This window comes from Rutidosis leptorrhynchoides, chromosome 1, assembly GCF_046630445.1.
Source record: "Rutidosis leptorrhynchoides isolate AG116_Rl617_1_P2 chromosome 1, CSIRO_AGI_Rlap_v1, whole genome shotgun sequence".
Taxonomy (NCBI): Eukaryota; Viridiplantae; Streptophyta; class Magnoliopsida; order Asterales; family Asteraceae; genus Rutidosis; species Rutidosis leptorrhynchoides.
The window spans coordinates 394,073,160-394,098,154 of NC_092333.1; positions in this window are offsets into that span (position 1 = coordinate 394,073,160).

Sequence of the window (24,995 nt, forward strand, 5' to 3'; positions counted from 1 at the left end):
GTCCCTCGAATTCCGATAGCTATTCCGATATTTATTCCGACATAGATGTTCACCTAAGCTCCGAAAACAGCGTCATCGGCATGAATCAACCAATCAGCCATTATCAATTCATCTGATGGGTTAGTAGTCGACTTAATTAATGGAAACGCGTAGAAGACAATCCCTTCCACCAACCGAATTCACCTCTTGACAATGAACCTGAAGCATTTACCGGCGAACCTGTTCGAGACACTATTTTCAGTCTCATTTCCGGGGTAACTTGACAAGATTATATTCTATCCACAATTCTGAACCTTATTCATCCGCTCATTCCGACCGACAATCATCCTGGAGTAATAAGTCAACAAACTTCGCGCTCGAATAATCAATTCAGAGAATATGGTGCAAAATGTACCAGCTTCAGCAACATCACCGGCACCAACAGTACAATCAATAATAGCACCAGTACCATCAACAATCCATGCTTCAATATCATCATCTGTACTTCGAGTATGATCTTCGTTCTACGTATCGTTCTACCTCATTTATCTGCGTTCGACATGGCGAATATGTAATCTATAAAGTTTTAGAGATTATTTATTCTAGTTCCAACCGAAAACTAAATGAGTTTAATATATTATTAACTCATTAAATCCATGATTACATCTGAAGAAAATATATATGTATATCTATGTTTTCATAAAGATTGTGATTAAAAAGTCTTTCGTACAAACTATTAATGATGAAAATATTTTAACGGGTAGGTAATACCCGAGAAAATATTTAGATTTCACATTAATAAGTTACAATGTACATTCTTCGAATCTGATTCAACAGTCATTTACTATCCTACTTACTCCACAGATAAACGTATCTGTTCACCAAAGAATAACCATTTTCATTCCGATTAAATTTCACATACGAGTTTCTGCCGATCAAAACCCAAGTCAAGATTTGACAAGTGGCATAATGAAGAAGATAATGAACAAAATAAAATTTATTAGTAACCAATTAAGTAACTACGTAAAACTTTAAAACTATGTTAACTGTTCCTAGCTAACTGTTACTATATGACTATTTCCTTAAAATATACTAGTTTTGGTGGAGCTATTGAACTATTGGACTACTATTATGGACAATTAAAAATTATTAAAAGAGTAGAAAATACTAAATACAACACATTTCGACTTAAAAGATTGTAAATAAATTTCATCTTCTACAATTAAATAATTCCTCAAATTGCCACTTGATTTCATCTTAAACCCCATTTGTATCTTGAGGATTACATTATGCGTTCAAACCTTTCATGATTCTTGAAAACACCTCAATCGATAGGATGAATCAACCGCACTTCATCTACGGAAGGAAAAAAAAAAAATTTATGCATATAGTTATGCACCTGAGAAACTCTCGGCAGCTGAGTAAAAGTTTAACACGTAGCCGCGTCAGATCCTTTGGCATTTGTTAGCAAAAATAAATTTGCGATCCCTTTTCAAGGTAGCCAATTTTGTCACAGCTCCAGCAAGTCAACTTCGGTTTTTCATTCGAAGTAGCCTTACTATAATCCTGATATATACAATTACCCTTTTATAACGGAGAATTCTTTTATATTCCACCATATTACCAGAAGACGTACCAGCAGCCTCGTTGTTTTTTTTTTGGCTTAAATCTCTCTGACAAATCATTAGATTTATTCATTGAAACCCTATCATATACTCATCCGCATCTTGTAACGAGAACTGCCATACCAATTACCGGGAATCAGCAAATTTGTATTTTGAGTCTCGCAACGTTTCCACATCAACAGTTATATGTATCCATATAACATTTATCTCTTAGAACTATGATCTTCCATTCTGAAATTCAGAAAAGCATCCAGTCTGCGAATTAATGCTCCAAATTTTGAAAAGTTGAATGAAGCAACAAAAACTATGGATGATTTTAACAGTCAAAAGTTTGATAAAAAAAAGATACGTTGGAAAAGCTCAAAAGGAAGTTTGGTACTGAAAAACGAATTGAGCAAACCATGAAGGAGACTCTGAGAAAATCACAAGGACTAAACTTGTACATAAAGAACCCTGATGATTCTATTTCTGATGAAGTCTTTAGTGAATATCTTGCTCCTTATTTATTCTAAATCCTTGCGAAAGGATTTTCTTCATCAACATTGGATCTCAGAAATTCTGAAAATATCATCATAAATATCTTTGATATTTCCGAGAATATTTCATAACAATTCTTATCTGAAATCATTAATCTCTTCGTGCTATCAGTGTTACATCATATAGAAACTGTTAGTTTCTATATCCTGTAAACTTTCGAGCTTAAAATATGAATGTTTTTGAAGTAGTGTTGGGAACTGATGCATGAGTTAGTATAATATAATGACACTTGATCAACGTGATTATATTACAGTAAGTCATGCTGAGTTTCTAAATGGAACATGATGATTCACAGATTATAACGTCATCATGTGTCATGTTACATAACTTTTTCATTCTGTTTAACTTCTGAACATATCAAGAAAGTATATTCTTGATAGTTCTATTCTCATTGATTATAATAATATGACAAATCAAATCGTACGATTTCGTTCTTTCTTGGTTAGAACATTAAGTTCATTCGAAACTCCATACCTATGAATTCTGGACCATTACTTGCGAAAAGAAAACAAAAGCATGAAGCTCCGAAATAGAAAGGGGGTATAAATCGCAGCAAAAAGAGAGAGCATTAACTGTGAATGACGATGATTATAAAAGACGGGAGCGGGGACTTCAAAGTAAAAAGGAAAATATAAAATCCAACAACTCAGAGATTACAAATCGTGGATATTAATACGAATAGCAATATAAAGACACGGTAGAATTAAGAATAGTATCATTCCAAGGTAATAGTAGAAGTAACAAAATCTTTCCGGAGGGAGTTGGAAAAGAAGAACGATCATTGCGATAATCAGAATAAGAACAAGGATTAGAACTGGATTAAGCATTATTATAATCTTTTGGATATATGAACTAAGAAAGAAGGTAAGAAAGTGGTGGAAAATAATGGAACGGAAGAGTTTAATTTATAATGGAAATATCAGACAGAGTAATCGAGGCAGATCACCGTATTTAATTATAGAGATCTTAATTTCCATAAATCCCGAAGAATCAGATCTTATAGATTTTAAAGATTTTCTTTAAATCCCTTGAATTCCGGAATTCAATCGCTACCACATCAAAAGCTAAGACGAATCTTTGATCCCTAATTTCACTATTTAGTGATAGCTCCATTCATACTATTCGAATAATCGAATTATTTTATCCTTAGTACTCAATGGTAATAAAACTCTAATTATCAGCTTTTATGTGTCATGAAAACATATTTATTGTTAACCATGACCACCTCACTAAAATTTCGGGACGGAATTTCTTTAACGGGTAGGTACTGTGATGACCCGGGAATTTCCGACCAAATTTAAACTTAAACTTTATATGATTTCGACACGATAAGTAAAGCCTGTCAAACCAAGTCTTAAAATTTTTAAACTGTACTCATGTTATCAATTACCATCTGACCATGCCTGATGATTCACGAACTATTAAGTTAAAATAAATAAACAATATATATATATATATATATATATATATATATATATATATATATATATATATATATATATATATATATATATATATATATATATATATATATATATATATATATATAGATATAGATATAAAAGATTTCTATATTAAAGTGTTTATACAATATATAAATAATAAATATTCAATAGAGGTAGTCATATAGTATATAATATAAATTGTAATATAAATATATTAAGAGTAATTACAAATTTAATTATAATTATTACATTCATTATCATTATCAATATCATTAGAAATTATAAATTGTTATATTTGACTTGTTAACATTAGTATTATTGCCACTAGTAGTAAAGTTGTATTTGTAACTATACAATTAATATTAGTGATATTATTAAATATTATTATTTTCATTAAAGATTATTATTATTAATTAAGTGTTAGTATTATTGTTATGATTATAACTATGAATATCATCAGTATTATTTTTTTTATGAAGATAATAAAAGTTTAGTATTAGTTCATTAAAATTAAGACTTGTATCATTTTTATGATTATTAGTATTATTATTATTATTAATATAATAGTTATTATTAATATAATTATTAATTATTAATATTAATTATATAAATTATATATATATACATAGAAATCGTACGATCTTGTTTGCTGTGCCTATCAACTGCACTAAATTGAAGATTTCTAATCAAATATAAAACAATTTCAATCACGTTCATACAGGGAATTCAGTTAGCAATCATGATCCCTTTATATTTTTTATTATCTTCTTGTCTTGCTTTTGTCTGCTTCCCATTGGAAATCAAATTCAACCAATTCAATAATTGTGATCAATTCATGTACAGCCTAACTAAAATTACATTGCATGCTACATAATATCGGTTGCTATTAGAAAAAGAAAACACAATTCAGCTGAAACATCTTTCTATTTTTGTTAAGAACGAGTTACATAAACTACCAAATAAACAACCCAAAACCCACTTGAATTGGAGCCGCTGTTTACTTTGTTCGATTACAACAAAATCGAAACGCCATCCGCCACCATGACCACACTCTCTCATTCACCTCTTTAACCACCTTCCATCACCAAAACAACCACGGTGACCACCATCATCAAACACAAACCACCGTACACCTGCAAATGCAACTGTTGCAATACATACATATATATATTTTTTTCTTATTCCTTCTCTGTTGATCAACAAGTACAAACCACCATTTTCTCTATGATAAACCATCAACTACAACCGTGAGCCAATACCGTGAACCACCACAACCATTAAGGTTAACTGCTAATATTCTTTTCTGTTTTTCTTTTTCGGTATGAACCCATTTCCTGTTTCTACTTCTGTATAATTCGAACAATTCTGCTACCATGTTTTAATCAACATGCTGCACTCTACAATCGTATCACCTTACTGCTACAACCAATCAATGGTTATATTTTTATTACCGAGTACATCAATAAACCGTAACACTTGTATTCAACTACAACTTATTATTATTCACAATTCTATTGATCGATCATCTTTTTTCATTCACCTATCGATCACCGTAATTAATCCATCATTGCTATTGTTGATTTAGGCCAGAGACAAAACCATCATCACCATTATCTAACATCATCATCTTCATCAAACTTGTCGCCACCATGGAACCCGTCACTTTCGTTTTGATATCGGATCAACACATTTCCTTAGCCACCACGACACCACAGTAACCACCTTCTTTCTCTCTATATATTTCCCTTTCTCTCTCTTCCTTCTCTCTTGTTTCCTTTCTTCATGACCCAACTGCAACGAAGTAACTGCTACAACTGCTATTTTTGTTCGATTTCCTGATGCTGCTGCTGTACATCCTTTCCTGTTTCTATAATGATATAAACGAATGATGATGATGAGGTTTAATAAACGATAAATAGCAAAAGACAATGGTGATAATGATATAACAATAATGAAGAATATGTGGAGTGCTGGATGAGCTGTAAAGATAAGATAAAGGGGTGCCTTGCTTGAAATATCCCTTATACATAAAATGTCGGCTGTGATTTTTCTTCCTTTTAAAAAAAACCGAAACCCTTGTTGGGTTATAACTTGAAATCATTAAAACAGATTTCTTGATTTGGGTCGTGTTTCAATTAGTATATTACTTGGGCTGGTTATGAATTAATTGGATTTACAATATGGATGTTAGGCCAAGGAAAAACGGGTTAAATATATATACGGATACCACATAATCAGAAAGACAGAAGTGGAGTGGATGGTTGGATGCTTGGTCGGTGAGCGAGAGGTTACGGGTTCGAGCCCGGTCTCGGACAATTTTTTTTGGAAAAGCTTATTAAATGGTATACACAATTATTCCCATTTTAATTATTATTATTATTAATTATGATGATTATCATTATTATAGTTATTATCATTATTATTATTATTATTATTATTATTATTATTATTATTATTATTATTATTATTATTATTATTATTATTATTATTATTATTATTATTATTATTATTATTATTATTATTGTTATGGTTATTAATATGGTTATAGTAATTATTATTGTCATTATATTGTTCTTATTGTTAGTGTTACGAATATTATTATTATTAATACTAATAAGTATTAGTTATCATTTATCACTATTATTATTATAAATAAGGTTATAACTAAAAAAATATTGTTGTTACTACTATTATTATTATTATATTTATTAACTACTAATAGGTGTATTAATATTATTATCATTTTGTTAACGTAAATACTATGACTAATATTATTAATATAGATTAAGTAACGTCACTAAGTATTATTAACGATATCATTAGTAATCTTCATATCAATATAATTAAATACAACTTTTTATATATATAGCAAACATTATTATCTATGTAAATTATACTTATAAAAATACTACATATATGTATAAATTAATTAGGTTACGAATCTTTATATAAATATCCATATATAATAAACTAAGTAATTTTTTTTAAATATAAATATATATATATATATAACTAAATAAATAATAATCATTATCAAATGTATATACAAATTAATCACATAAAGTTATAATTATTCGATTATGAATATATGTTTTAACATATATACGAATGATATAGGTTCGTGAATCCGAGGCCAACCCTACTTTTGTTCAATGACGTCATATGTATTTTTACTACAAAATACAGAATAGTGAGTTTCATTATTCCCTTTTTATTTACATTTTTGGGACTGAGAATACATGCGCTGTTTTTACAACTGCTTTATTAAATGCTTTTGAAATATATTTTGAACTGCGAATACATGCAAATGCTTTATTAACTGTTTTACAATATTTATATGTGTGAGTTTCATTTGCCTTTTTACCCTTTATATTTTTGGGACTGAGAATACATGCGCTGCTTTTATAAATGCTTTACGAAATAGACACAAGTAATCGAAACTACATTCTATGGTTGGATTATCTACTCGAATATGCCCTTTTTATTAAGTCTGGTAATCTAAAAATTAGGGAACAGACACCCTAATTGACGCGAACTCTAAAGATAGATCTATCGGGCCCAACAAGCCCCATCCAAGGTACCGGATGCTTTAGTACTTCAAAATTTATATCATGTCCGAAGGAGGATCCCGGAATGATGGGGATATTCTTATATGCATATTGTGAATGTCGGTTACCAGGTGTTCAATCCATATGAATGATATTTTTGTCTCTATGCATGGGATGTATGTTTATGAGAAATGGAAATATGAAATCTTGTGGTCTATTAAAATTATGAAATGATTATTTATGTCAAACTAATGAACTCACCAACCTTTTGGTTGACACTTGAAAGCATGTTTATTCTTAGGTATGAAAGAAATCTTCCGCTGTGCATTTGCTCATTTTAAGGACATTACTTGGAGTCGATCATCGCTCTGGAATCAAGTGTTGATGACTTCGTCCAGATGGATTAGGACGGGGTATTACAGTTGTATCAGAGCGGTGGTCTTAGTGAACCAGGTCTGCATTAGTGTGTCTAACTGATAAGTTGTTAGGATGCATTAGTGAGTCTGGACTCCGACCGTGTTTGCATGTCAAAAGTTTTGCTTATCATTTCGTGTCAAAAATTTCCTGCTTATCATTCTTAGGGAATCACTTGCTTATCATTCTTAGTCTAGACACGTTTTACTGCATTGACTGCATGAATAGTGTATAGACAAAATTCATATCTTAGCGTATCTGCTACTTTATATCTTAGCGTATCTGTTACTGTAACTTTGCCTGACAACTTCCGTAGATTCCTCCGTAACTTATGGGATTTTAGTATTATATATGCATATGTAAATGATGTATAGCAGGATACTAATCTACATCCTATAATCTATTTCTTATCGAAAATCCTTCATCTGATCATACGAGATGAATCCTTCAGCCAGTTCGAGTCCCTCGAATTCCGATAGCTATTTCGATAGTTATTCCGACAGCTATTCCGACATAGATGTTCACCTAAGCTCCGAAAACAGCGTCATCGGCATGAATCAACCAATCAGCCATTATCAATTCATCTGATGGGTTAGTAGTCGACTTAATTAATGGAAACGCGTAGAAACAATCCCTTCCACCAACCGAATTCACCTCTTGACAATGAACCTGAAGCATTTACCGGCGAACCTGTTCGAGACACTATTTTCAGTCTCATTTCCGGGGTAACTTGACAAGATTATATTCTGTCCACAATTCTGAACCTTATTCATCCGCTCATTCCGACCGACAATCATCCTGGAGTAATAAGTCAACAAACTTCGCGCTCGAATAATCAATTCGAAGAATATGGTGCAAAATGTACCAGCTTCAGCAACATCACCGGCACCAACAGTACAATCAATAACAGCACCAGTACCATCAAAAATCCATGCTTCAATATCATTATCTGTACTTCGAGTATGATCTTCGTTCTACGTATCGTTCTACCTCATTTATCTGCGTTCGACATGGCGAATATGTAATCTATAAAGTTTTAGAGATTATTTATTCTAGTTCCAACCGAAAACTAAATGAGTTTAATATATTATTAACTCATTAAATCCATGATTACATCTGAAGAAAATATATATGTATATCTATGTTTTCATAAAGATTGTGATTAAAAAGTCTTTCGTACAAACTATTAATGATGAAAATATTTTAACGGGTAGGTAATACCCGAGAAAATATTTAGATTACACATTAGTAAGTTACAATGTACATTCTTCGAATCTGATTCAACAGTCATTTACTATCCTACTTACTCCACAGATATACGTATCTGTTCACCAAAGAATAACCATTTTCATTCCGATTAAATTTCACATACGAGTTTCTGCCGATCAAAACCCAAGTCAAGATTTGACAAGTGGCATAATGAAGAAGATAATGAACAAAATAAAATTTATTAGTAACCAATTAAGTAACTACGTAAAACTTTAAAACTATGTTAACTGTTCCTAGCTAACTGTTACTATATGACTATTTCCTTAAAATATACTAGTTTTGGTGGAGCTATTGAACTATTGAACTACTATTATGGATAATTAAAAATTATTAAAAGAGTAGAAAATACTAAATACAACACATTTCGACTTAAAAGATTGTAAATAAATTTCATCTTCTACATTTAAATAATTCCTCAAATTGCCACTTGATTTCATCTTAAACCCCATTTGTATCTTGACGATTACATTATGCGTTCAAACCTTTCATGATTCTTGAAAACATCTCAATCGATAGGATGAATCAACCGCACTTCATCTACGGAAGGAAAAAAAAATTATGCATATAGTTATGCACCTGAGAAACTCTCGGCAGCTGAGTAAAAGTTTAACACGTAGCCGCGTCAGATCCTTTGGCATTTGTTAGCAAAAATAAAATTTGCGATCCCTTTTCAAGGTAGCCAATTTTTTCACAGCTCCAGCAAGTCAACTTCGGTTTTTCATTCGAAGTAGCCTTACTATAATCCTGATATATACAATTACCCTTTTATAACGGAGAATTCTTTTATATTCCACCATATTACCAGAAGACGTACCAGCAGCCTCGTTGTTTTTTTTTTTGGCTTAAATCTCTTTGACAAATCGTTATATTTATTCATTGAAACCCTATCATATACTCATCCGCATCTTGTAACGAGAACTGCCATACCAATTACCGAGAATCAGCAAATTTGTATTTTGAGTCTCGCAACGTTTCCACATCAACAGTTATATGTATCCATATAACATTTATCTCTTAGAACTATGATCTTCCATTCTGAAATTCAGAAAAGCATCCAGTCTGCGAATTAATGCTCTAAATTTTGAAAAGTTGAATGAAGCAACAAAAACTATGGATGATTTTAACAGTCAAAAGTTTGATAAAAAAAAAAGATACGTTGGAAAAGCTCAAAAGGAAGTTTGGTACTGAAAAATGAATTGAGCAAACCATGAAGGAGACTCTGAGCAAATCACAAGGACTAAACTTGTACATAAAGAACCCTGATGATTCTGTTTCTGATGAAGTCTTTAGTGAATATCTTGCTCCTTATTTATTCTAAATCCTTGCGAAAGGATTTTCTTCATCAACATTCGATCTCAGAAATTCTGAAAATATCATCATAAATATCTTTGATATTTTCGAGAATATTTCATAACAATTCTTATTTGAAATCATTAATCTCTTCGTGCTATCAGTGTTACATCATATAGAAACTGTTAGTTTCTATATCCTGTAAACTTTCGAGCTTAAAATATGAATGTTTTTGAAGTAGTGTTGGGAACTGATGCATGAGTTAGTATAATATAATGACACTTGATCAACGTGATTATATTACAGTAAGTCATGCTGAGTTTCTAAATGGAACATGATGATTCACAGATTATAACGTCATCATGTGTCATGTTACATAACTTTTTCATTCTGTTTAACTTCTGAACATATCAAGAAAGTATATTCTTGATAGTTCTATTCTCATTGATTATAATAATATGACAAATCAAATCGTACGATTTCGTTCTTTCTTGGTTAGAACATTAAGTTCATTCGAAACTCCATACCTATGAATTCTGGACCATTACTTGCGAAAAGAAAACAAAAGCATGAAGCTCCGAAATAGAAAGGGGGTATAAATCGCAGCAAAAAGAGAGAGCATTAACTGTGAATGACGATGATTATAAAAGACGGGAGCGGGGACTTCAAAGTATAAAGGAAAATATAAAATCCAACAACTCAGAGATTACAAATCGTGGATATTAATACGAATAGCAATATAAAGACACAGTAGAATTAAGAATAGTATCATTCCAAGGTAATAGTAGAAGTAACAAAATCTTTCCGGAGGGAGTTGGAAAAGAAGAACGATCATTGCGATAATCAAAATAAGAACAAGGATTAGAACCGGATTAAGCATTATTATAATCTTTTGGATATATGAACTAAGAAAGAAGGTAAGAAAGTGGTGGAAAATAATGGAACGGAAGAGTTTAATTAATTTATAATTAGAACCACCAGCTGCTATATCGATGTCTTTTCTTGTAGTGATGTCGCATCCTTGGTAAAATATTTGTACTATTTGACAGGTGTCTAAACCATGTTGCGGACATCCTCTTAATAACTTTCCAAATCTTGTCCATGCCTCATATAGAGTTTCATTTGGTTTCATTTGCCTCATATAGAAATTTTTCAACTAAAACGTCCCAGATATCAATCGCCCCTTCAGGTAACGATTCCAACCAATCTTTGACTTCTCCCTTTAAATTCCAGGGAAATAACATGAGATATATCTGTTCATCCTCAACTTCTCTTATTTTAAATAGTGTGCAGTGAAATGTCCCGTTCTTATTGATTAAAAACGTTCCATATTAATTGATTTCGTTGCGAGGTTTTGACCTCTATATGAGACGTTTTTCAAAGACTGCATTCATTTTAAAACAAACCATAACCTTTATTTCATCAATAAAGGTTTAAAAAGCTTTACGTAGATTATCAAATAATGATAATCTAAAATATCCTGTTTACACACGACCATTACATAATGGTTTACAATACAAATATGTTACAACGAAATAAGTTTCTTGAATGCACTTTTTACACAATATCATACAAACATGGACTCCAAATCTTGTCCTTATTTTAGTATGCAACAGCGGAAGCTCTTAGTATTCACCTGAGAATAAACATGCTTTAAACGTCAACAAAAATGTTGGTGAGTTATAGGTTTAACCTATATATATCAAATCGTAACAATAGACCACAAGATTTCATATCTCAATACACATCCCATACATAGAGATAAAAATCATTCATATGGTGAACACCTGGTAACCGACATTAACAAGATGCATATATAAGAATATCCCCATCATTCCGGGACACCCTTCGGATATGATATAAATTTCGAAGTACTAAAGCATCCGGTACTTTGGATGAGGTTTGTTAGGCCCAATAGATCTATCTTTAGGATTCGCGTCAATTAGGGTGTCTGTTCCCTAATTCTTAGATTACCAGACTTAATAAAAAGGGGCATATTCAATTTCGAAAATTCAACCATAGAATGTAGTTTCACGTACTTGTGTCTATTTTGTAAATCATTTATAAAACCTGCATGTATTCTCATCCCAAAAATATTAGATTTTAAAAGTGGGACTATAACTCACTTTCACAGATTTTTACTTCGTCGGGAAGTAAGACTTGGCCACTGGTTGATTCACGAACCTATAAAAATATATACATATATATCAAAGTATGTTCAAAATATATTTACAACACTTTTAATATATTTTGATGTTTTAAGTTTATTAAGTCAGCTGTCCTCGTTAGTAACCTACAACTAGTTGTCCATAGTTAGATGTACAGAAATAAATCAATAAATATTATCTTGAATCAATCCACAACCCAGTGTATACGTATCTCAGTATTGATCACAACTCAAACTATATATATTTTGGAATCAACCTCAACCCTGTAAAGCTAACTCCAACATTCACATATAGAGTGTCTATAGTTGTTCCGAAATATATATAGATGTGTCGACATGATAGGTTGAAACATTGTATACGTGTCTATGGTATCTCAAGATTACATAATATACAATACAAGTTGATTAAGTAATGGTTGGAATAGAGTTGTTACCAATTTTCACGTAGCTAAAATGAGAAAAATTATCCAATCTTGTTTTACCCATAACTTCTTCATTTTAAATCCGTTTTGAGTGAATCAAATTGCTATGGTTTCATATTGAACTCTATTTTATGAATCTAAATAGAAAAAGTATAGGTTTATTGTCGGAAAAATAAGTTACAAGTCGTTTTTGTAAAGGTAGTCATTTCAGTCGAAAGAACGACGTCTGGATGACCATTTTAGAAAACATACTTCCACTTTGAGTTTAACCATAATTTTTGGATATAGTTTCATGTTCATAATAAAAATCATTTTCCCAGAATAACAACTTTTAAATCAAAGTTTATCATAGTTTTTAATTAACTAACCCAAAACAGCCCGCGGTGTTACTACGACGGCGTAAATCCGATTTTACGGTGTTTTTCGTGTTTCCAGGTTTTAAATCATTAAGTTAGCATATCATATAGATATAGAACATGTGTTTAGTTGATTTTAAAAGTCAAGTTAGAAGGATTAACTTTTATTTGCGAACAAGTTTAGAATTAACTAAACTATGTTCTAGTGATTACAAGTTTAAACCTTCGAATAAGATAGCTTTATATGTATGAATCGAATGATGTTATGAACATAATTACTACCTCAAGTTCCTTGGATAAACCTACTGGAAATGAGAAAAATAGATCTAGCTTCAAAGGATCCTTGGATGGCTTGAAAGTTCTTGAAGCAGAATCATGACACGGAAACAATTTCAAGTAAGATTTCCACTCGAAATAAGATTGTTATAGTTATAGAAATTGAATTAAAGTTTGAATATGATTATTACCTTGTATTAGAAAGATAACCTACTGTAAGTAACAAAGGTTTCTTGATCTTGAATGATTACTTGGAATGGATTTAGAAAACTTGGAAGTAAACTTGCAATCTTGGAAGTATTCTTGATTTTATGAAACTAGAACTTTTGGAATTTATGAAGAACACTTAGAACTTGAAGATAGAACTTGAGAGAGATCAATTAGATGAAGAAAATTGAAGAATGAAAGTGTTTGTAGGTGTTTTTGGTCGTTGGTGTATGGATTAGATATAAAGGATATGTAATTTTGTTTTCATGTAAATAAGTCATGAATGATTACTCATATTTTTGTAATTTTATGAGATATTTCATGCTAGTTGCCAAATGATGGTTCCCACATGTGTTAGGTGACTCACATGGGCTGCTAAGAGCTGATCATTGGAGTGTATATACCAATAGTACATACATCTAAAAGCTGTGTATTGTACGAGTACGAATACGGGTGCATACGAGTAGAATTGTTGATGAAACTGAACGAGGATATAATTGTAAGCATTTTTGTTAAGTAGAAGTATTTTGATAAGTGTCTTGAAGTCTTTCAAAATTGTATGAATACATATTAAAACACTACATGTATATACATTTTAACTGAGTCGTTAAGTCATCGTTAGTCGTTACATGTAAATGTTGTTTTGAAACCTTTAGGTTAACGATCTTGTTGAATGTTGTTATCCCATTGTTTATTATAACAAATGAGATGTTAAATTGTTATATTATCATGATATTATGATATATAATATATCTTAGTATGATATATATACAGTTAAATGTCGTTACAACGATAATCGTTACATATATGTCTCGTTTCGAAATCATTAAGTTAGTAGTCTTATTTTTACATATGTATTTCATTGTTAATACACTTAATAATATATTTACTTATCATTTAACATAATTAACCAAGTGTATCAATATCTTAATATGATTCATATGTACCTAGTAAGACGTTGTTATAACGATAATCGTTAAATATATCGTTTTCGAGTTTCTTAAATTAATAGTCTCATTTTTATGTATATAACTCATTGTTAAAATACCTAATGAGATACATACTTATAATAAAATAATGTTAACTATATATATAACCATATATATGTCATCGTATAGTTTTTACAAGTTTTAACATTCGTGAATCACCGGTCAACTTGGGTGGTCAATTGTCTATATGAAACCTATTTCAATTAATCAAGTCTTAACAAGTTTGATTGCTTAACATGTTGGAAACACTTAATCATGTAAATAACAATTTCATTTAATATATATATATAAACATGGAAAAGTTCGGGTCACTACAGTACCTACCCGTTAAATAAATTTCGTCCTGAAATTTTAAGCAGTTGGAGGTGTTGACGTATCTTCTGGAAATAAATGCGGGTATTTCTTCTTCATCTGATCTTCACGCTCCCAGGTGAACTCGGGTCCTCTACGAGCATTCCATCGAACCTTAACAATCGGTATCTTGTTTTGTTTAAGTCTCTTAACCTCACAATCCATTATTTCGACGGGTTCTTCAATGAATTGAAGTTTTTCATTGATTTGGATTTCGTCCAATGGAATAGTGAGATCTTCTTTAGGAAAATATTTCTTCAAATTTGAGACGTGAAAAGTGTTATGTACAGCCGCGAGTTGTTGAGGTAGCTCCAGTTGGTAAGCTACTGGTCCGACACGATCTATAATCTTGAATGGTCCAATGTACCTTGGATTTAGTTTCCCCCGTTTACCAAATCGAACAACGCCTTTCCAAGGTGAAACCTTAAGCATGACCATTTCTCCAATTTTAAACTCTATATCTTTTCTTTTACTCTCCGCGTAGCTCTTTTGTCGACTCTGGGCGGTTTTCAATCTTTGTTGAATTTGGATGATTTTCTCGGTAGGTTCTTGTATTATCTCCGGACCCGTAATCTGTCTATCCCCCACTTCACTCCAACAAATCGGAGACCTGCACTTTCTACCATAAAGTGCTTCAAACGGCGCCATCTCAATGCTTGAATGGTAGCTGTTGTTGTAGGAAATTCTGCTAACGGTAGATGTCGATCCCAACTGTTTCCGAAATCAATAACACAAGCTCGTAGCATGTCTTCAAGAGTTTGTATCGTCCTTTCACTCTGCCCATCAGTTTGTGGATGATAGGCAGTACTCATGTCTAGACGAGTTCCCAATGCTTGCTGTAATGTCTGCCAGAATCTTGAAATAAATCTGCCATCCCTATCAAAGATAATAGAGATTGGTATTCTATGTCTGGAGACGACTTCCTTCAAATACAGTCGTGCTAACTTCTCCATCTTGTCATCTTCTCTTATTGGCAGGAAGTGTGCTGACTTGGTGAGACGATCAACTATTACCCAAATAGTATCATAACCACTTGCAGTCCTTGGCAATTTAGTAATGAAATCCATGGTAATGTTTTCCCATTTCCATTCCGGGATTTCAGGTTGTTGTAGTAGACCTGATGGTTTTTGATGTTCAGCTTTGACCTTAGAACACGTCAAACATTCTCCTACATATTTAGCAATATCGGCTTTCATACCTGGACACCAAAAATATTTCTTAAGATCCTTGTACATCTTCCCCGTTCCAGGATGTATTGAGTATCTGGTTTTATGAGCTTCTCTAAGTACCATTTCTCTCATATCTCCAAATTTTGGTACCCAAATTCTTTCAGCCCTACACCGGGTTTCGTCTTCCCGAATATTAAGATGCTTCTTCGATCCTTTGAGTATTTCATCCTTTAAATTTCCCTCTTTTAAAACTCCTTGTTGCGCCTCCTTTATTTGAGTAGTAAGGTTAGTGTGAATCATTATATTCATAGATTTTACTCGAATGGGTTCTCTGTCCTTTCTGCTCAAGGCGTCGGCTACCACATTTGCCTTCCCCGGGTGGTAACGAATCTCAAAGTCGTAATCATTCAACAATTCAATCCACCTACGCTGCCTCATATTCAGTTGTTTCTGATTAAATATGTGTTGAAGACTTTTGTGGTCGGTATATATAATACTTTTGACCCCATATAAGTAGTGCCTCCAAGTCTTTAATGCAAAAACAACCGCGCCTAATTCCAAATCATGCCTCGTATAATTTTATTCGTGAATCTTCAATTGTCTAGACGCATAAGCAATCACCTTCGTTCGTTGCATTAATACACAACCGAGACCTTGCTTTGATGCGTCACAATAAATCACAAAATCATCATTCCCTTCAGGCAATGACAATATAGGTGTCATAGTTAGCTTTTTCTTCAATAACTGAAACGCTTTCTCTTGTTCATTCTTCCATTCAAATTTCTTCCCTTTATGCGTTAATGCAGTCAAGGGTTTTGCTATTCTGGAAAAGTCTTGGATGAACCTTATGTAGTAACCAGCTAGTCCTAAAAACTGGCGTATGTGTTTCGGAGTTTTTGGGGTTTCCCACTTTTCAACAGTTTCTATCTTTGCCGGATCCACCTTAATACCTTCTTTGTTCACTATGTGGCCGAGAAATTGAACTTCTTCCAACCAAAATGCACACTTTGAAAACTTAGCGTACAATTCTTCCTTCCTCAATACTTCTAACACCTTTCTCAAATGTTCACCGTGTTCTTGGTCATTCTTTGAGTAAATAAGTATGTCATCAATGAAAATAATGACAAACTTGTCAAGGTATGGTCCACAAACTCGGCTCATAAGGTCCATGAACACAGCTGGTGAATTAGTTAAACCAAATGGCATGACCATAAACTCGTAATGACCATAATGTGTTCTGAAAGCAGTCTTTGGAATATCATCTTCTTTCACCCGCATTTGATGATACCCGGAACGTAAGTCAACCTTTAAATAAACAGACGAGCCTTGTAGTTGATCAAATAAGTCATCGATTCTCGGTAGTGGGTAGCGGTTCTTGATGGTAAGTTTGTTAAAATCTCGGTAGTCGATACACAACCTGAATGTACCATCTTTCTTCTTGACAAACAAAACTGGAGCTCCCCACGGTGATGTGCTTGGTCGAATGAAACCACGCTCTAAAAGTTCTTGTAATTGGCTTTGCAGTTCTTTCATCTCGCTGGGTGCGAGTTTGTAAGGAGCACGAGCTATTGGTGCAGCTCCTGGTACAAGATCTATTTGAAATTCAACGGATCGATGTGGGGGTAATCCCGGTAATTCTTTCGGAAATACATCGGGAAATTCTTTTGCGACGAGAACATCATTGATGCTCTTTTCTTCAGTTTGTACTTTCTCGACATGTGCTAGAACAGCATAGCAATCTTTTCTTATTAGTTTTTGTGCCTTCAAATTACTAATAAGATGTAGCTTTGTGTTGCCCTTTTCTTCGTACACCATTAAGGGTTTTCTTTTTTCTCGTATAATGCAAATTGCATTTTTGTAACAAACGATCTCTGCTTTCACTTCTTTCAACCAGTCCATACCGATTATCACATCAAAACTCCCTAACTCTACTAGTATCAAGTCAATCTTAAATGTTTCGCTAACCAGTTTAATTTCTCGATTCCGACTTATATTATCTGCTGAAATTAATTTACCATTTGCTAATTCGAGTAAAAATTTACTATCCAAAGGCGTCAATGGACAACTTAATTTAGCACAAAAATCTCTACTCATATAGCTTCTATCCGCACCCGAATCAAATAAAACGTAAGCAGATTTATTTTCAATAAGAAACGTACCTGTAACAAGCTCCGAGTCTTCCTGTGCCTCTGCCGCATTAATATTGAAAACTCTTCTGCGGCCTTGTCCATTCGTGTTCTCCTGGTTCGGGCAATTTCTAATAATGTGGCCCGGTTTTCCACATTTATAACAAACTACATTGGCATAACTTGCTCCGACACTACTTGCTCCGCCATTACTCGTTCCGACACCATTTGTTCCTTTCGTTCTGTTAACCCCTGGTCCGTAGACCTCACACTTTGCCACGCTATGACCATTTCTTTTACACTTTTTGCAAAATTTGGTGCAGAACCCCGAGTGATACTTTTCACACCTTTGGCATAGCTGCTTCTGATTGTTGTTGTTGTTGTTGTTGCGGTTGTTATTGTTGTTGGGATGATTGTTGCAGTTGCTGTTGTTGTTGTTGTTGTTATTGTTGTTGTTGGGCCATTTATTGTAGTTGCGATTGATGTTGCGATTGTTGGGATAATTGTTGCGATTATTATTGTAATTGCTGTTGTGGTTGTATTGGTGATTCTTATCACCGTTTTCCTCCCACTTTCTTTTGACTTGCTTTACATTGGCCTCTTCAGCCGTCTGTTCTTTAATTTTTTCCTCAATCTGGTTCACTAGTTTGTGAGCCATTCTACATGCCTGTTGTATGGAGGCGGGCTCGTGTGAACTTATATCTTCTTGGATTCTTTCCAGTAATCCTTTCACAAACGTGTCGATCTTCTCTTCCTCATCTTCGAACGCTCCCGGACACAATAGGCACAATTCTGTGAATCGTCTTTCATAGGTGGTAATATCAAATCCTTGGGTTCGTAACCCTCTAAGTTCTGTCTTGAGCTTATTGACCTCGGTTCTGGGACGGTACTTCTCGTTCATCAAGTGCTTGAATGCTGACCACGGTAGTACGTACGCATCATCTTGTCCCACTTGCTCTAGATAGGTATTCCACCTTGTTAACGCAGAACCTGTGAAGGTATGCGTAGCGTACTTCACTTTATCCTCTTCAGTACACTTACTTATGGCAAACACCGATTCGACCTTCTCGGTCCACCGTTTCAATCCGATCGGTCCTTCGGTTCCATCAAATTCCAAAGGTTTGAAAGCAGTGAATTCTTTGTAGGTGCATCCTACACGATTTCCTGTACTGCTAGATCCAAGGTTATTGTTGGTATGTAGCGCAGCCTGTACTGCGGCTATGTTTGAAGCTAGAAAAGTACAGAATTCCTCTTCATTCATATTCACGGTGTGTCGAGTAGTCGGTGCCATTTCCTTCAAAATAGTCAAATGGAACAAGTTAATCATACATAATATTAAGAGTAGTTAATAGTATTTCGTAGCATAATATGAACTCATTTATAAAAGCTTTTTCTTCATATTAGCGTTTTATAAGTTTAAATTCGGGTAGTACCTACCCATTAAGTTCATACTTAGTAGCTAATATACAATTCAACTACTACAATTCTATATGAAAAACTGATTATAATAATATTTCGCGTTCAAACTTTTATACAATATTTTACAAACTTACAATACCGCTTATTTTACATAAAGCATGAAATATAGCACACAATAACTTTGATACAAGATAGTCGTGAAGATAATTCTAGCTAGTACACAAGTCGTTCAGCAAAGGCAATAAAGACACGTAATTCATACGTCCATAAACAAGTCATGCATTCTGGTTTTACTAGGACTACTTCCCATCCTTGGTCTTGTGGAACATAACCGTTATGGCCGTTGATAAGACAGCGTGTTGTAACGTCGTCAAAGGGACGAGGGTTACGTAATGAACAACAGTCTCGTAATAACCTAAAAACCTCATTTCTTACCCCAATTACCGACTCCGTCACTTGTGGGAACGTTTTGTTTAATAGTTGTAGCCCGATGTTCTTTTTCTCACTTTGGTGAGAAGCGAACATTACTAACCCGTAAGCATAGCATGCTTCTTTATGTTGCATGTTAGCCGCTTTTTCTAAATCATGAAGTCCTATATTCGGATACATTGAGTCAAAATAATTTCTTAACCCGTTGCGTAAAATAGCATTTGGGTTGCCCGCAATATATGCGTCAAAGTAAACACATCGTAACTTATGGGTTTCCCAATGTGATATCCCCCATCTTTCAAATGAAAGTCTCTTATAAACCAAGACATTTTTGGAACGTTCTTCGAATGTCTTACAAACTGATTTCGCCGTAAATAGCTGTGCCGAAGAATTCTGACCGACTCTAGACAAGATTTCATCAATCATGTCTCCGGGTAGGTCTCTTAAAATATTGGGTTGTCTATCCATTTTGTGTTTTTATACTGTAAAATAGACAAGAGTTAGATTCATAAAAAAAAATACTTATTAATACAAGCAATTTTTACATATATCATAAAGCATAAGCACATTATATTACATATATTACACCACACGAATACAGCTATCTTATTCTGACTCGCTCGTTTCTTCTTCTTCGGTTTTGGTTCGTTTTGCCAAGTTTCTAGGGATATATGATGTTCCCCTAATACGAGCCATTGTTTTCCACATTGGTTTAGAAAAACCTGGTGGTTTAGAGGTTCCCGGGTCATTGTTACAACTTAAGGACTTCGAGGGGTTGACGATACATATAAAGTTCATCGGGGTTGGAATTAGATTTCTCTATTTTTATGCCCTTTCCCTTATTATTTTATTTTGCCTTTTTAAATTCAGTTGGGGTAATTTCTATAACATCATCGGAATTCTCGTCGGAATCCGGTTCATCGGAGAATTGGTAATCCTCCCAATATTTTGCTTCCTTGGAGGAAACACCATTGACCATAATTAACCTTGGTCGGTTGGTTGAGGATTTTCTTTTACTTAACCATTTTATTATTTCCCCCACCGGTTCTATTTCCTCTTCCGGTTCCTCCTCTTCCGGTTCTGATTCTTCTTCCGGTTCTGATTCTTCTTCCGGTTCTTCTTCTGGAACTTGTGAATTAGTCCAATATATATTCGACTCTTCGTTATTATTAGGTGAGTCAATGGGATTTGTGCTAGAGGTAGACATCTATCACACAATATCAAACATGTTAAGAGATTAATATATCACATAATATATACATGTTAATAATATATAGTTTCCAACAAAAATGTTAAGCAATCATTTTTAAAGAAAACACGGTCGAAGTCCAGACTCACTAATGCATCCTAACAAACTCGATAAGACACACTAATGCAAATTTTCTGGTTCTCTAAGACCAACGCTCGGATACCAACTAAAATGTCCCGTTCTTATTGATTAAAAACGTTCCATATTAATTGATTTCGTTGCGAGGTTTTGACCTCTATATGAGACGTTTTTCAAAGACTGCATTCATTTTAAAACAAACCATAACCTTTATTTCATCAATAAAGGTTTAAAAAGCTTTACTTAGATTATCAAATAATGATAATCTAAAATATCCTGTTTACACACGACCATTACATAATGGTTTACAATACAAATATGTTACAACGAAATAAGTTTCTTGAATGCAGTTTTTACACAATATCATACAAACATGGACTCCAAATCTTGTCCTTATTTTAGTATGCAACAGCGGAAGCTCTTAGTATTCACTTGAGAATAAACATGCTTTAAACGTCAACAAAAATGTTGGTGAGTTATAGGTTTAACCTATATATATCAAATCGTAATAATAGACCACAAGATTTCATATTTCAATACACATCCCATACATAGAGATAAAAATCATTCATATGGTGAACACCTGGTAACCAACATTAACAAGATGCATATATAAGAATATCTCCATCATTCCGGGACACCCTTCGGATATGATATAAATTTCAAAGTACTAAAGCATCCGGTACTTTGGATGGGGTTTGTTAGGCCCAATAGATCTATCTTTAGGATTCGCGTCAATTAGGGTGTCTGTTCCCTAATTCTTAGATTACCAGACTTAATAAAAAGGGGCATATTCGATTTCGATAATTCAACCATAGAATGTAGTTTCACGTACTTGTGTCTATTTTGTAAATCATTTATAAAACCTGCATGTATTCTCATCCCAAAAATATTAGATTTTAAAAGTGGGACTATAACTCACTTTCACAGATTTTTACTTCGTCGGGAAGTAAGACTTGACCACTGGTTGATTCACGAACCTATAACAATATATACATATATATCAAAGTATGTACAAAATACATTTACAACACTTTTAATATATTTTGATGTTTTAAGTTTATTAAGTCAGCTGTCCTCGTTAGTAACCTACAACTAGTTATCCACAGTTAGATGTACAGAAATAAATCAATAAATATAATCTTGAATCAATCCATGACCCAGTGTATACGTATCTCAGTATTGATCACAACTCAAACTATATATATTTTGGAATCAACCTCAACTCTGTATAGCTAACTCCAACATTCACATATAGAGTGTCTATGGTTGTTCCGAAATATATATAGATGTGTTGACATGATAGGTTGAAACATTGTATACGTGTCTATGGTATCTCAAGATTACATAATATACAATACAAGTTGATTAAGTTATGGTTGGAATAGATTTGTTACCAATTTTCACGTAGCTAAAATGAGAAAAATTATCCAATATTGTTTTACCCATAACTTCTTCATTTTAAATCCGTTTTGAGTGAATCAAATTGATATGGTTTCATATTGAACTCTATTTTATGAATCTAAATAGAAAAAGTATAGGTTTATAGTCGGAAAAATAAGTTACAAGTCGTTTTTGTAAAGGTAGTCATTTCAGTCGAAAGAACGACGTCTAGATGACCATTTTAGAAAACATACTTCCACTTTGAGTTTAACCATAATTTTTGGATATAGTTTCATGTTCATAATAAAAATCATTTTTCCAGAATAACAACTTTTAAATCAAAGTTTATCATAGTTTTTAATTAACTAACCCAAAACAGCCCGCGGTGTTACTACGACGGCGTAAATCCGATTTTACGGTGTTTTTCGTGTTTCCAGGTTTTAAATCATTAAGTTAGCATATCATATAGATATAGAACATGTGTTTAGTTGATTTTAAAAGTCAAGTTAGAAGGATTAACTTTTATTTGCGAACAAGTTTAGAATTAACTAAACTATGTTCTAGTGATTACAAGTTTAAACCTTCGAATAAGATAGCTTTATATGTACGAATCGAATGATGTTATGAACATCATTACTACCTCAAGTTCCTTGGATAAACTTACTGGAAATGAGAAAAATAGATCTAGCTTCAAAGGATCCTTGGATGGCTTGAAAATTCTTGAAGCAGAATCATGACACGAAAACAATTTCAAGTAAGATTTCCACTCGAAATAAGATTGTTATAGTTATAGAAATTGAATTAAAGTTTGAATATGATTATTTCCTTGTATTAGAAAGATAACGTACTGTAAGTAACAAAGGTTTCTTGATCTTGGATGATTACTTGGAATGGATTTAGAAAACTTGGAAGTAAACTTGCAATCTTGGAAGTATTCTTGATTTTATGAAACTAGAACTTTTGGAATTTATGAAGAATACTTAGAACTTGAAGATAGAACTTGAGAGATCAATTAGATGAAGAAAATTGAAGAATGAAAGCGTTTATAGGTGTTTTTGGTCGTTGGTGTATGGATTAGATATGAAGGATATGTAATTTTGTTTTCATGCAAATAAGTCATGAATGATTACTCATATTTTTGTAATTTTATGAGATATTTCATGCTAGTTGCCAAATGATAGTTCCCACATGTGTTAGGTGATTCACATGGGCTGCTAAGAGCTGATCATTGAAGTGTATATACCAATAGTACATACATCTAAAAGCTGTATATTGTACGAGTACGAATACGGGTGCATACGAGTAGAATTGTTGATGAAACTGAACGAGGATATAATTGTAAGCATTTTTGTTAAGTAGAAGTATTTTAATAAGTGTCTTGAAGTCTTTCAAAAGTGTATGAATATATATTAAAACACTACATGTATATACATTTTAACTGAGTCGTTAAGTCATCGTTAGTCGTTACATGTAAATGTTGTTTTGAAACCTTTAGGTTAACGATCTTGTTGAATGTTGTTAACCCATTGTTTATTATAACAAATGAGATGTTAAATTGTTATATTATCATGATATTATGATATATAATATATCTTAGTATGATATATATACAGTTAAATGTTGTTACAACGATAATCGTTACATATGTCTCGTTTCGAAATCATTAAGTTAGTAGTCTTATTTTTACATATGTATTTCATTGTTAATACACTTAATAATATATTTACTTATCATTTAACATAATTAACCAAGTGTATCAATATCTTAATATGATTCATATGTACCTAGTAAGACGTTGTTATAACGATAATCGTTATATATATCGTTTTCGAGTTTCTTAAATTAATAGTCTCATTTTTATGTATATAACTCATTGTTAAAATAATTAATGAGATACATACTTATAATAAAATCATGTTAACTATATATATAACCATATATATGTCATCGTATAGTTTTTACAAGTTTTAACGTTCGTGAATCACCGGTCAACTTGGGTGGTCAATTGTCTATATGAAACGTATTTCAATTAATCAAGTCTTAACAAGTTTGATTGCTTAACATGTTGGAAACACTTAATCATGTAAATAACAATTTCATTTAATATATATATAAACATGGAAAAGTTCGGGTCACTACATGCAGATCCTATTAAAGGTACAGAGATATCCGTTTGGATCTTCCTTCAGCGCACCACTAAATTGGCATTGATTAGTCACCATATGTAGAATTTGCCCTTTGATTTCATAATCTGGCGCATTAATGTC